The sequence below is a fragment of the Lepus europaeus genome, chromosome 10 (assembly GCF_033115175.1).
Source record: "Lepus europaeus isolate LE1 chromosome 10, mLepTim1.pri, whole genome shotgun sequence".
Classification (NCBI taxonomy): domain Eukaryota; kingdom Metazoa; phylum Chordata; class Mammalia; order Lagomorpha; family Leporidae; genus Lepus; species Lepus europaeus.
In genome coordinates this window covers 65132094-65146322 of record NC_084836.1, presented here as the reverse complement: position 1 = coordinate 65146322, position 14229 = coordinate 65132094, and the positions used below count along the sequence as shown (strand labels likewise).

General features: G+C 50.4%; 1 long non-coding RNA gene across 1 annotated transcript; it reads right to left on the bottom strand.

Annotated features, from left to right (window-relative positions):
- Positions 1 to 5581: 5581 nt before the first annotated feature.
- Positions 5582 to 11825, bottom strand: LOC133767677 (uncharacterized). The gene is made up of 3 exons (XR_009866906.1): positions 11681 to 11825; positions 10007 to 10058; positions 5582 to 5678 (listed from the first exon to the last, which is right to left on the bottom strand). It is a non-coding gene; the product is annotated as an uncharacterized LOC133767677 (long non-coding RNA).
- Positions 11826 to 14229: the final 2404 nt, after the last annotated feature.

The window sequence follows — 14229 nt, the reverse complement described above, 5'->3', positions numbered from 1 at the left end:
CAAAGCCTACAAGCCATTGTTAAATTTGGGCTGGTAGCATTTAGGACCTGGAAAGACTGGGCAAGCAAATCTAATGGTGGGTGTTTTACAGGAAATTGAGGATCAAGGGTGTTGGGGGCATTAGTAACCCTTGTGAGTCCAGAGCAAACGGTAGGGCTTATTGTGTCAGGTTTAGAGTCAGTGATGGGGCCTGCCGCACTGAGGGTCAGCTATTGTGCTGGTTGAGGATTTACTACCTTATTGGGGCCTATTGCCACTGACTCCTCTGCTGGAAACCTCTGAATGGAAAATATCCCTCCTGGATCCGTTCCTTCCATATAACATCTAACATCCCAGCTCCTTCCATAGGCCCATTTAGGATCACTGGGGTCGGTTATATCAATTTGGATTTGTTCACATAGTCGGTTGTTGACCTTATGATTTTGTTTCCATCCGCCACTCCTGAAAGGACTGTTAGGTATACAACTTTCCGGCCACCATTGTACCTTGATATTTGGATCTTTTCTTGGTTTTAGTATCCAGTTAGATGCTATTGTTTCACACCCCCAATAGGCACAGCAATAGTGACTGGGATTGTTACAATATGTTGGTCCTGAAGCAGGGCACATATAAAAGTCCCTAGCATTTAAGCAGCGGCCGAGAGGGGCCAGAGCACAAAGGGTCGTTACAAAGGACGCCATTGCCGGCCACCAAGTGGTCCGGTCCCTGATTGTAGGACTTCGCCATGTCTACTCAGCACCCACTGGTACGGTTGATGAGGGTTACTTACAGCCAAAGCTTGACGAAAGGAAAAGAAGAACAAGAGCAAAAGCAGAATCAAAGCTAGCTGGAAGGGTTTGGGATTAGGCCCCATCTCTGTGCAATTTGAGTCTCAGGGCGCTGGATGGATGTTTGAGGGTGTTCCAGGTTTCTCCTCAGGGCCCCGTTGTCGGAGGAGTGGGCAGGTCTGTCGGCCGGGTGTGAGAGTAGTGGATCCATGCGGCGACCCCGTCTACTTTGAGAGCCGTGGGAGTTGTCATGAGGACAACAAAGGGGCCTTCCATTGAGACTCAAGAGTCTTGCGATGATGTCTCCGAACTGGAACCCAATCCCCCGGTCAGAATCTATGAGTGGTAGGGGGAGAAGTTGGAGCTGACGCACAGCATCCAGGACATCCTGGTCATCTAAAATAGCAATCAAGTCAGACTGTAAACTAGGTATTAGGGGAGGGGGTTTACCATACATAATTTCAAAAGGAGTAAGGCTTAGCTGGTAGGGGGAATTTCTAACCCGGAATAGAGCAAAGGGAAGGAGAGTTACCCAGTCCATGCCAGTCTCTAAGTTCAATTTAGTTAAGGTCTCTTTTAAAGTTCTGTTCATTCTTTCTACCTGTCCTGAGCTTTGGGGCCTGTATGCACAGTGTAATTTCCAATTTTCCCCCAGTGCAGTGGCTATTCCCTGGCTTACCTGCGAAATGAAAGCCAGGCCGTTGTCTGACCTGATCATGGTGGGAAATCCATACCTGGGCACGATCTCTTCAACCAATTTTTTTGCTACCACATTGGCAGTTTTGTGGGGAAGGCTTCAGTCCATCCAGAGAAAGTGTCTATGAACACTAATAAATATTTATAGCCAAATTTTCCTGACTTAATTTCAGTAAAGTCAACTTCCCAGTACATACCCGGTCAGGTTCCCCTAATTCTTGCACCTGAACTGTTTCAAGCAGTTCAAACAATTTCTTTGATAAGGTCGTTGCCATCGGGTATTCTCAGGTCAGATTGTTTGAGCAGGCCCTGCATCTTTTTAGTTCCCAGGTGGGAAGCCTGATGGATTCTCCTTAAAATGGTCTGGCCTAATTTGTACCATAGGATGACTCGTCCATCCTCTGTCCACCACCAGCCTTTGTCTAGGTGGGCCATGGGTTTGTCATTTATCCAGACTAGATCTTCAGAGGTGTACTGGGGGGTCTCTGGCAAATCTTGCACCCCTGGGTCCACCAGGACTGCAGGGTCTTAGCCCACCCGAACGAGGATGGACTGGGTCCGAGGAAAGGTAAGTGCGCCGCTCGCCGGTTCCCCAGCCTCCCGATCCCGGAGACAGTCAGATGCAGCAGGGAGCCAAGTCTAGTAGCAAGGACTCATTTACTTCATGTGTAACAAAACCTTTTATAGCACAAAACTGCAGAGTCATTGGGGCAGGGCTAAGGACCAGCCAATCATTTAAAAAATCACCTTATGCGGGGATTTCTATAGGACTAGCCATATGTCTATACACTTGTTACTAGTTTTGTTACCTCCCCTGATGTTGCGCAGCCAATTAGTTTTAGTGGTAAACAAATTTGGATTCCGCCCATCTTACTTCCTCAGGGCGCCATCTTATTTGCCCCTCTCATAGGGCCCACTGGAGAGGAGGCCGCCGGCATCATCGGCATCATCATTGGCAGCCTGGTCCCTCTCTGTCTGGTTCCCAACAGTCCTCTTGCTGGGGGGAGGGGGGCTGTGGCGGCTGCAAGAGCTGCTCCAGGATCCACTCCCCCTCCTCGCGCAACAGCAGCTTGTTCATGGCCAGCCCTGGGCACAGTGGCATCATGGCGGCAGCTGTGCACACGCTCCAGCCCACAGTCCCGCTCCTCCAGTGCCTGCAGGCTGTAGATGAAGTCCTCCTGCAGGCGTTGCAGCCGGTCCTGCGCCTCCTGGAGCTAGGCATGCTCCATGTTGACCCCTCCTTGGCGCCGCCCAGCCCGGAGGCTGGAGCCGCTACTGCCATGCACCCTGCGGGGTCGCTGTCCGCCATGGTGGTGGCCGGGGCCACATGCGCACACGCCGGGTCCCTCCCTGCGCTGCCATCCCCGGGACACCCGCCGGCTGGCTCCGCAGGCCCTGGCTCGGGTTAGTTCTCGGGCTCGGCTCCGTTCCACGTAGCTTGGGCGGGGGCACCCGGTGGCAGCTGCGCATGCGGAGCCCCCGGGCCTGGCCTGGCCACACCATGGCCGTGCTCATGCCCCGCAAGGACAGGAGTAATTTTCCTGGTTTCAGCTATTTCTTTGACAACCTTATCTGCCAAGTTATTTCCCAGGTGGATAGGCCCTGAGCCTTTTTGGTGGCCTGGGCAATAAATGATTGCCAGTTTCTTGGGCCCCCAAAGGGCTGTGAGGAGACTCAGGATCTCTTGTCTGTTTTTGACAGTCTTTCCTTCTGCAGTCAACAGGCCCCTCTCCTGATAAATAGCCCCATGGACGTGGGCGGTGGTGAAGGCATACCGGCTATCGGTATACACATTTAACTTTTTGTCTTTGCCAAATTTAAGGGCCATCACTAGGGCTATTAGTTCTGCCCTTTGGGCTGATGTCCCCGAGGGTAAGGGTTCTGCCCAGATGGTTTCAGTGGTGGTGGTGACTGCTGCCCCCGCATACCTCTGACCATCCCATACGAAGCTGCTGCTGTCAGTGAACCATGTGCCTCTGCATCAGGTAACAGAGTGTCCCTCAGGTCTGGTTGAACGCAATGAGCCTGGGCCACTATGCCAGCACAGTCGTGGAGAGGAGTCTCCAGCACAGGGTCCCGAAAAGTGAATTTGAGCTTTCATTTTAGACAAGAGATCACGGCCCAACAAGGGGTAGGAACATTCAGGTATGGCCTGTCCCACTCCAAAGTCCACCATTCTTCGGGTAGTCTATTTATAGAGCTTGGTGCCCGTGGCCCCTTGGACCCATGTTGTTTTGTCAGACATGGGCCCTCCAGGAGTTAAGAGAACCGAGTTTTCAGTTCCTGTGTCTACCATGAATTTTACTGGCTTCCGCTCCACTTTTAGGGTTACTCTAGGCTCAGGGAGGGGGTCTGAACCCCGTCTCCCCTAGTCGCTGTCCTCCTCCAGGGTTGCCTGGAGGACCCGAGCTGGCTGGGGCCACCCCTTTTTCAGGGGGCAATCCTTGACCCAGTGCCCTTCCTCCCTGCAATAGGCACATTGGTTTTTCCCCACCTTAGGATTGCAGCATTATAGTCCTTTGTTCTCTCCTGAAGGCAGCTTAGTTGTTCCAGTGCCGGTGGCAATGAGAATCTCACGTAATTCCTCCCTGTGTTGCACCTGTTGCTGTGCTAGGAGCCTCGCTAAGCTCTTTTCCTGTCTCCTTTCTCGTCTCTCTTCTTTTTGTTCTCCTGTTTCACTTTTGTTAAAAACTTTCTCTGCTACTGCCACTAGTTCTCGAAGGTGTTTTTCACCTAATCTATCTAGTGACTATAGTTTCTTTTTCATGTCTGGTGCTGCCTGATTGATGTATGCAAACCTTATCATTTGGGCCGATTCCTCTGCCTCAAGGTCGTAGGGCATATATTGGTGAAAAGCCTCTAACAGCCGTTGTAGATAAGCTGCGGGGCTCTCGTCTGCTCCCTGCCTGATATCATAAACTTTGGCCATATTGGTCGGCTTGCGTGCCGCCACTTTGAGACCACCAACAGGGCCTGGCGATAGACTTGGAGTCTCTCCTTACCTTGTGCTGTATTATAGTCCCAATCAGGGCGGGTGGCAGGAAAATAAGCATTAATGGTCGCCGGATCTGTCAAAGGGGCCCTGGTCGATCCCGGCACTGCTTTTTGGGCTGCCTCCAGAATCTGGTTCCTCTCCTCCATGGTGAAAAGGATGCTTAAAAGCTGGTTACTGTTGGACCTCTCAGTTGCAGAGATGCCCACTTGCTCGGGAGGACGCCCAAAGATCCAGACTCCAGACCAGTTGATGCAAAAAGCACAAGGTTTTTATTGAACGTTTGCGCAAACGGGCCCCCACCTCAGGCAGTGAGGAGCCCTGAGCGGCAGTTTCACACAGGTTATATAGGCAACGAATTAGCATATTCCTAATGCGCATGCGTAGGATTGGTCAGTTCAGAGGGCCCATTAGCATATGGGAGAACGCTGGCGAAGAATGCTGGTGGAGAGTGCTGGTGGAAAATGCAGAGGTGGCACGGGATTGGCTGGTTCGGAGGGACAATTAGCATACCGGAGAATGCTGAGGGAGAGTGCTGAGGTGTTACAGGATTGGCCGGTCGCAGTGACATCATAAGTGCGCGCCTAGAGACTCTCTGAAGGGGAGGGGCAGCTCTGCTCTGGGCGCGCCCAGAGGTTTCCCGGAGGGGAGGGGCAGGTCTGCTCTGGGCGTGCCGAGAGATTCTCTGAAGGGGATTGACTTTTCCTTCCCAGAGAATGTCCTGCCCGCTAGACTCTGGGGAACATCTAACCTCTTAAGAAGCCCCTGATATTTGCCCAGGCCTAGTTTCTTGTCCCTCTCCCCCATAAGGGTCCTTCAGTTACAATCATCCCAGGTAGGCTGGTGGGTGAACAAAACAGTTTCTAAAAGGCTAATAAGTTCTTGGGGATTCTTAGAGAAAGGAGCATTTTGCATTTGCCAGTTGTACAGATCACTGATCTCGAACAGCCAATACCAGAGGAGCTGGTTGCCATTGGCGTCCACTGGTCCTACTGGTCTTAGTGGCAGCGTTACCATGGGGTTGGGCTGGGGAGGGGCTCCCCTGCGGCTCTGAGTGGACTGAGCCGGCCCCTGGGGGAGTTCCTCTCGCTGCCCCACCTCCTCTCATGGTGGGGTGCATTCCCCGCCCCGGGGTGGGGGGGGCGGAGTTCAGACTCATCTGTCCCTCCTTGGAGAACGGGCAGTTTTTGTTCTTCTTTTTCTTTTGTTTTCACAGGGAGTACCTGCGAGGGAGTAGACGGATTAGAAACTGGTATTGGGGAAGTTGGTAAAAAGGATAGGACCCAGGGGAGGGGTCCATCTACCCGTTCGAGACTCCCCCAGGTTACAATGTAGGGTACCTGATCCGGATGTCCAGTTTGAGGCTGAAAGATCAAATCTTCAACTTTAGAAATAATAGTCAAATTAAATGTTCCTTCATGGGGCCAGCCCACATCAAAAGTGGGCCATTCCAATGTGCAGAAACTAACCCAATTGTTTTTCTTAACATTTACACTGTTATTATGAGCCACCTTTTTGACATCTTTCCAGTGTACAAGGGTCAGTCTAATGGAGAGGAAGGAGTTGCCCCCATTTTCCGTCCCGTCGATTCAGTCATCAACAGAAATAGAATGAGGCCAGCGCCACGGCTCAATAGGCTAAACCTCCGCCTGCAGCACCAGAACCCCGGGTTCTAGTCCCGGTCGGGGCACCAGATTCTGTCCTGGTTGCTCCTCTTCCTGTCCAGCTCTCTGCTGTGGCCCGGGAAGGCAGTGGAGGATGGCCCAAGTGCTTGGACCCTGCACCCAAATGGGAGACCAGGAAAAGCACCTGGCTCCTGGCTTCAGATCAGCGTGGTACGCTGGCTGCAGCAGCCATTGGGGGGTGAACCTTTCTCTCTGTCTCTCTCCCTCACTGTCCATTCTGCCTGTCAAAAAAAAAGAAAGAAATAGAATGAGACAAACACTAATTAGCAAAAAGACAATCAGACACTGGGCCCGTACTGAATTTCCGCAGACAGATACAGATGGTCTTATAACAGAAGATCTCAGTTGCTCTGAGGGCAGACCTCCGGGAGCCTCCAAGGGTGAACCTCTGGGAGTTTGATGGAGACCAAAGACGGTTCGGATGGGACGAGAACTCTGCAGCTGCAACAGAGTTCGCTCTTTGTCCCCAGAGTTACAGATTAGGCCTTCTCAGGTCCCGATCTCGGAATCCTCACCCAGATGAGGAATCAGGATGTCTGCCATTTCCTCCAAGGTTGCCCCGCAAGTGCGTCTGCTCGGGCAAGACCCTCAGAATCAGACTTCAGATGCAACGGCCACACTACAGAACAGTTAACAATCAAATACACTCGGACAGCAAAGAGACTGACGAACTCACCCAGTTGACTGGAGCAAACCTTTGGGGTCAAGGTCGCTGGGGGGCTTTTGGGGATCCCGGACAAGCCCCTAAGATTTGTGCCCAGATCATTGGGTCCCCAAATGCCACCAGAGACTCGAACACAACGAAATGCAAAGCAAGGTTTATTTCGGAAGTACAAGCCATGACAGGGACCCCGTCTAACCAACCGCGCAGTGGAGGGCAGAGGGAGGCCTCGAGCTGTGCTCTGGAGCATCTTTTACAGCAGGGTTACGTCATCAAGGGGTGCAGGGCAACAGTGGATTGGCTGGGCTCACCTCTGGTATTTCCGGATCGAAAGCGGTTGTTCCTGATTGGTTCGGACCCAGGGGATTTTCTTATATGGTGAACTAGAGCTGTTCCGTTGTAAGTTTCGGTTTCTCCAGAGTGACCCTGCTTTTACCGGACGTCGGGTCTGCCTCTCCGAATGGAGGCACTTTTTCAAAATGTAGTTACTCCAGCCCTTCACCATCAGCCTGGTTCTGGGGGTGAGGGGGTCTCCACCCCAGGAACAATGGTGAGATCCCACGTGGAGGGGATGGGGGTGTGTGTCCAGGGTCCCTTGGGGACATCTAACTGGAGCTGGGCTCAGTAGCCCAGCTCCCGGACCATTAACTGTCGGTAGATTGGCTCTGCCCATCCTGCCTGCTCTCCAGATGCGAGCATGTTGCCCTCTAGTGGTGAATCTCCGGATAGCCGGGTGCCCCAGACGCTTTCTCCCCTGCGCTGTGTGATGTAGAGTCCAGGAAAGGAAGGGGTTTTGTGGCTCTTTGAGGTCCAGATTCTTGAATTCACAAAGGAGAAGCTGAAGTCGTGTGACTTAGCTGAGCTCTTTCAGTGAATGAATGGTATAGCTGAGACCAGCAACGATGTTTATGGATGAGTATTGTGCGAGACGCAGCACTGGTGCCTAAGCCACCTGACTTAGCCCTGACACTAGGAGCTTGGGCTAATACCACTCTGGAGTGAAGGAAACAGGGGATATCACCTTTTTAAGATTTTTTTTTATTTGAAAGGCAGAGTTACAGAGAGATAGAGGCAGAGAGAGAGAGATCTTCCATCCACTGGTTCACTCCCCAGATGACCAAATGGCTGGAGCTGCAGCCATCTGAAGCCAGGAGCCAGAAGCTTCTTCTGGTCTCCCATGCAGGTGCAGGAGCCCAAAGACTTGGGCCATCTTCTACTGCTTTCCCAGGCCATAGCAGAGAGCTGCATTGGAAGAGGAGCAGCCAGGACTTGAACCAGCACCCATGTGGGATGCCAGCACTGCAGGTGGCAGCTTTACCTGCTACACTACAGCACTGGCCGTGGACATCACTTTGAGAGCAGCTTAACCAGAATTCAAACTCAGTCCACCTACCTCCAAAACCAGCTATAAACCCAGCCTCCAACCCAGTGCCCACACCACATGTCTCTGCACCCACATCACAGAAACAAGATGCCTTGGCAACTCCTGCTGTAATTCTATCATGTTCCAGAAGAAGCGAAGATGGAGAGGGAATGGAATTTATCCACCGCCCCCAGGAGTCAGGGTTAGGACCAGAACCCAGGTCTTCAGGCTCTTGGTCTAACGCTTGTAGAGGCCTCTGTCCCACCCACCCATCTACACCTCTCTGTGTACTGTGTATGCACGTATGTGTATGCAGGCACAACCCTACTCCTATACAGAACATGCAGGAAAGCTCCAGAGTAAGCCCCGGCAGGAAGAGGAGCCCCTACGATCGTCACATGCCATCTCAGCCTTGAGGTCAGAGACGGTGATCAGAGTGTAGTGCAGGTAGGTGGTGTAAAGCACCACGGCTAGGGTCCGAGAGACTGAAGGTGCCCCAGAGGGTGCAGAATCCCCGGGATGCGCTTCCCTGGACTCCAGTGTGCAAGTCTCCGAGGCCCGACAAGGTCAGATGCGGTACAGACAGGCACAGCTCAGGGCACAACTCCCCCCACCTGCCCGTGGACAGAGACCCCTGCACACTCCTGCCTCCACAACAGAACACCATGGGTGAGCCTCTCTGTGGATCCCGGGAAAGTGAGGAGCTACTGAAGTAGGAGTAAGGATGGTACAAGATGTGACAATGCCCAGAGAGGAGAAAGCATGGTCAAAGAAACATACACCCAGGCACAGGACTCCACTCTGTGAGAGTGAGAGCTGATGCAGTAGCTGGCGTATGTGGTGATGGAGAGACATAGGGGAAGCCAAGGAGCGGGGAAATGAACTGAAGAATAATGGGGAAAGAGAAGAAAGAGCCAGTTTCACCAAGATGGTGCCAAAGGCGAGGAAAGAAGCTCCTGCCTCCCCCAAGCAAAGGCTTTGAAGGTCAGAAGGGCAGTGCTGGAACGTGTCCCCAGCCACAAAACAGATCTGCTCGTCACCCACCTTTCATGGGCCCAAAATGCTGCAGCTAGGGAGGCCGGCCAGATATCCTCAGAAGAGGGCCCAAGAAGAAACAAGCTCTGCTGCACCATCATCAGGTGCCCCCCGGCCAGAGTCTGCCAGGGAGAAGCCCAGAGACAGCCACACGCCTGTGTTCATTGACACCAAGGCCAATGAGCACCAGATCAAACAGGCTGTGAAGGAAATCTGTGACACTGACGCCGCCAGCATCAACTCGCCCATCAGGACTGGTGGACGGAGGGAGGCCCATGTTCGGTTGGCTCCTGACTTTTATGCTTTGAACACAAGACCAGGACTATCTGAGTGTGGCTGGTTAATTCTACATTTGTTTTCACCATTGAGAAAAGAGAAAGAAAGGGGACAAGTGGCTGCTGGCCAGTGTCGCCAAAGTTGGAAGAGAAAACACATCAGCTCATATCCAAGGACAGTGCAAGAAACTGGAGCTGTGGCGCCCTCTTCCCTAGAGGCCCTGAATGAACGTGTGAGGCCAGGAAAGCTATTTTCCCTGAATCCCAGGACGATTTGAATCTCCTGGGCCAGACTTTCTTTGTTAATGGAAAATGGATGAGCAAAGGTCTTCACAGGTGCTGAGAAAGAGAACCTGGACAAGGACTGGCCGCCCCAGGCCCCTGAGAACCTCTTCACCCTGGAAGTCTGAGCAGTAATTTGCATACATCCAAATGCAAATTCATGATTAACACTTCCTCCCCTCGGGGCCTGGGTAAGTTTTAATTAATTCCCTGGGGCCACTCAAGTCTTCCCATTTCTAATGGTAATTACCTGCTTCTGAGGCAGCCCAGCAGTCATTTCAATCATCTGTGTCCCTCAGCATCTAAAGAAAGAAAAAGTTTGCAGCCTAGAAATGAATGTGGCATCATCTCACTTGCTCCCAGCAACAACCCCAGAGGAAGACCCATCTTGTTTGAGCAGCAGGAAACAAGTCAGCCACTCGGCCAACAAAGGTGGAACTGGGACTTGAAACCTAGAAGCCAAATTCCTAGCTCCCAGGCCAGGGCACACCTAAGACATGCATGCCCCCATTCTGCTGAGCTTTGGGTCCCCTCTGTTACTCTCACTGACATCTGTCACTTGTCCCTTGAAAGCCCAGCCTTTCTGACAGCCAGGGGCCACAGTGAACACAGCGGCCCAGAACAGCCACAGGCCTGGAGGAGCTGCCTCCTTCCTCACACCCTGCTTTTGGCCCACCCACCAGGCCTCTGGAGCAGGAGATCAGGAGATCGTGTACCCTAGAGCGAGGTCATTGGTGCCTGCCTGCAGTGTCCATGTCTCTGTCACACCACCCATGGCTCCGCCTAATGACCTGCCACCACCCACCCCCACTCCCAGCTAGGAAGACACCTGCTACTTATATGCATGCATTCAAAGTGCTGGGCTCAGCATAAATAACTTACCACACCATATAAAACACACAAGATGGGACCAGCATTGTAGTCTAATGGTAAAGCTACCACCTGCGGCACTGGCATCCCATATGCACACTGGTTTGAGTCCCGGCTGCTCCACTTCCAAGCTAGCTCCCTGCTGATGTACCTGGGAAAGCAGTGGAGGATGGCCCAAGTCTTTGGACCCCTGCACCCACATAGGAGACCTGGAAGGAGCTCCTGGCTCCTGGCTTCAGATTGGCTCAGCTCCAGCCATTGCAGGCATTTGGGGAATGAACCAGCAGATGAAAGATCTCTCTCTGCCTCTGCCTTTCTGTAACTCTTTCAAATAAATAAACCTTAAAAAAAATAGGGATATACAATATAAATTCAGGAATGAAACTTTAAAAGGTAAAATGTAAGACTTATGCTTTTTTTTTTTTTTTTTTTTTTTTTGGACAGGCAGAGTGGATAGTGAGAGAGAGACAGAGAGAAAGGTCTTCCTTTTTGCCGTTGGTTCACCCTCCAATGGCCGCTGCGGCCGGCGCATCATGCTGATCCAAAGCCAGGAGCCAGGTGCTTCTCCTGGTCTCCCATGCGGGTGCAGGGCCCAAGGACTTGGGCCATCCTCCACTACCTTCCCGGGCCATAGCAGAGAGCTGGCCTGGAAGAGGGGCAACCGGGATAGAATCCGGCATCCCGACCGGGACTAGAACCCGGTGTGCCGGCGCCGCAAGGTGGAGGATTAGCCTGTTAAGCCACGGCGCCGGCCAACTTATGCCTTTTGGATCATTGGTTTGCTTAAAACTGTTGAGCAGTCAACCCAAAAAGGGGAAGTGTGCTCTGGAGATAAGACAAAGAGAGAGAATACTGGGAAGCAAATCTATTCTTGGAAATGAGACCAAACCCAAGGACACTCCTTGAATACGACTGTGGTTCCCAGCCTTGCTGTTGCCTTGATGGTGAGTTTCTTAGGCTGAACTCTAACACTGCATCGACACAGGGACCACCATTGCACCGCAGGGCCTCTGCTTGTGAGAGAGGCAGGAGGCACCCCCTCCCCTGTTCTTACCTGGGGGAGCTTGAACTAAGGCAGGGTTTCTCAGCTGTACTGCTCTTAATGTTTAGAGCCAGTTGATTCTTCAGTATGGGTGCTGTTCTGAGTGCTGGAGGTCCAGCAGCATCCCTGGCCTCCATCCACTACATCTTCAAAAGTTGCCAGGTGTTCCTTGGGGAAAAAAATCCCAGTTGAGAACCAACGATGCAAAGGTAGAAATCGTTGCTCCTCTTTTTAATGTAGGGAGGCAAAGAAAGGACATTTGATTTTATTTTTATTCTTTTACAGCTTCACTGCCATAAAATCTACTCGTTTAACAGATGCAATTCAGTGATTTCTAGATATTCACAGCCTTGTGCAGTCACCGCCATCATCTGATTTTAGAACATAACTCCAGAAAGCGTGAACCCCTTAGCGATCACTTCCAGTGCTCCTGACCCCTGCACCACAGCAGGCACAGCCTACTGCTTTCTCTGTAGCTTTGCCTATTCCGAATGTTTCTTGTAAACGGAATCAAACAGTACATGATCTTTAATGACATGGTCCCCCCATGTTGTGGCATGTGTTGGCACTTCCATCCTTCTTATGGCCAAATAACATGCGTGATATCTTTCATTCACCCACTCACTGGTTTATGGGCATTTGGGCTGTTTGTACTTCAGGCCCATTTTGAATAATTCTACCAGAAGCATTTCTGTAGCATTTTCATGTGGACATGCGTTTTCAGTTCTCTTGGGTATATACTTAGGGATGGAATTGTTAGGTCATATGACAACTCCACATGCAATATTTTGAGGAATCACCAAATAGTTTTTCAAAATGGCTACCCCACTTTATGTTCCCACCAGCAATGAATGAAAGTTCCAGTTTCTCACAACTACATCAACACTGGTTTTCGTCTTTATTTTAGTCATCCTAGGGGTATGAAGTGATATCTCACTGTGATTTTTATTTTCATTCCCCAATGGCTAACACTGTTGCGAACCTTTCAAGGTGCATATTATTCATTTACATATCTTGTTTAGGGAGATGTCTGTTCAAATCCTTTTCCTGTTTTTTAATTGGATTCTTTGTCTTTTCATTGTTGAGATATAAGACTGCTTTATATATTCTTATACAAGTTTTTATCAGATATGTCTTACAAGTATTTTCTCATGTGAGTTTTTCATATTATGGATGATGTCTTAAAAGAATAAAAACTTTTTGAATTTTGAAGGCGCTCAGAATATAGGTGTTTTCAGTAATAAATTTTATTCATTGGCCCATTGATTAATTGGTAATATGTAATTTAATTTATACATATTAGTGAGCTTCCCAGATTTCTTTCTGTTATTGATTGATTATTTAGTTTTATTGTGCTAGGGGCCAGCGCTATGGCATAGTAGGTTAAGCTGCCGTCTGCAGCACCAGCATCCCATATCCGTATAGGCACTGGTTTGAGTCCCAGCTACTCTACTTCCAATCCAGCTCTCTGCTAATGTGCCTGGGAAAGCAACAGAAGATGATCCAAGTGCTTGGGCCCCTGCATACATGTGGGAGACCCGGAAGAAGCTCCTGGCTTCAGATGGACCCAGCTCTGGCTGTTGCTGCCATTTGGGGAGTGAACCAGCAGATGGAAGATCTGTTTCTCTGTCTGTAAATCTGCATTTCAAGTAAATAATAAAATAAATCTTTAAAAAAATTTCATTGTGCTCAGAAAACATAGGAGTATACTTCAAAAAGTCTATGGAAAATAGAATTTAAAGATGTTTATTTTGATGAAAAATTTGAAATCCATGCTTAATTTTTTTCAAAATTTAAATTTTCCATGAACTTTTAAAGACTCTTCATGTGCATCAATTTCAAGATTTATTTATTTATTTGAAAAAGTTATACAGAGAGAGAGAAGGATCTTCCATCCACTGGCTCACTCCCTGGGTGGCCAAAATGGCCAGGACTGCGCCAGGCTGAAGCCGTAAGCTAGGAGCTTCCTCCAGGTCTCCCACGTGGGCAGCAGGGACACAAGCACTTGGGCCATCTTCACTGCTTTTTCCCAGGCCATTAGCAGGGAGCTGGATTGGAAGTGGGGAGCCTAAACTCAAAAAGCAGAGCAAGACAAAAAGAGGGGGAGACAGCAAGAAAAAAAAAGTGATCTTCCATCCACTGGTTCACTCCTCAAATGGCCACATCGGCCAGTTTGAGGCCAGGCTGCAGCCAGGATCCAGGAACTCCATCTGGGTCTCCCACATCGGTGGCAGGGGCCCAAGTGCTTGGTTCATCTCTTGCTGCCTCCCAGAAGGCTGGATCAGAGGCAGAGCAGCCAGGACTCAACCCGGCACTCCACTATGGGATGCAGGCATCACAAGCTCCAGAGAACATTCTGAAATAAGAGGTTCAATCATTAACTGGATAAGTACAGTTAAAGAAAAAGGCGTTCCAGTGGTGCAATTGGTTAGAGCATGGTGCTTACAAAGTTAAAGAAGTGAAAGAGAAAAGAAAATAAAAAGTTAATTCTTTGGAAAGATTGACAAAATTGACAAACATTTAACAAAGGAAAAAGACCAAGAAAAAGGGAGCCAAGTTAC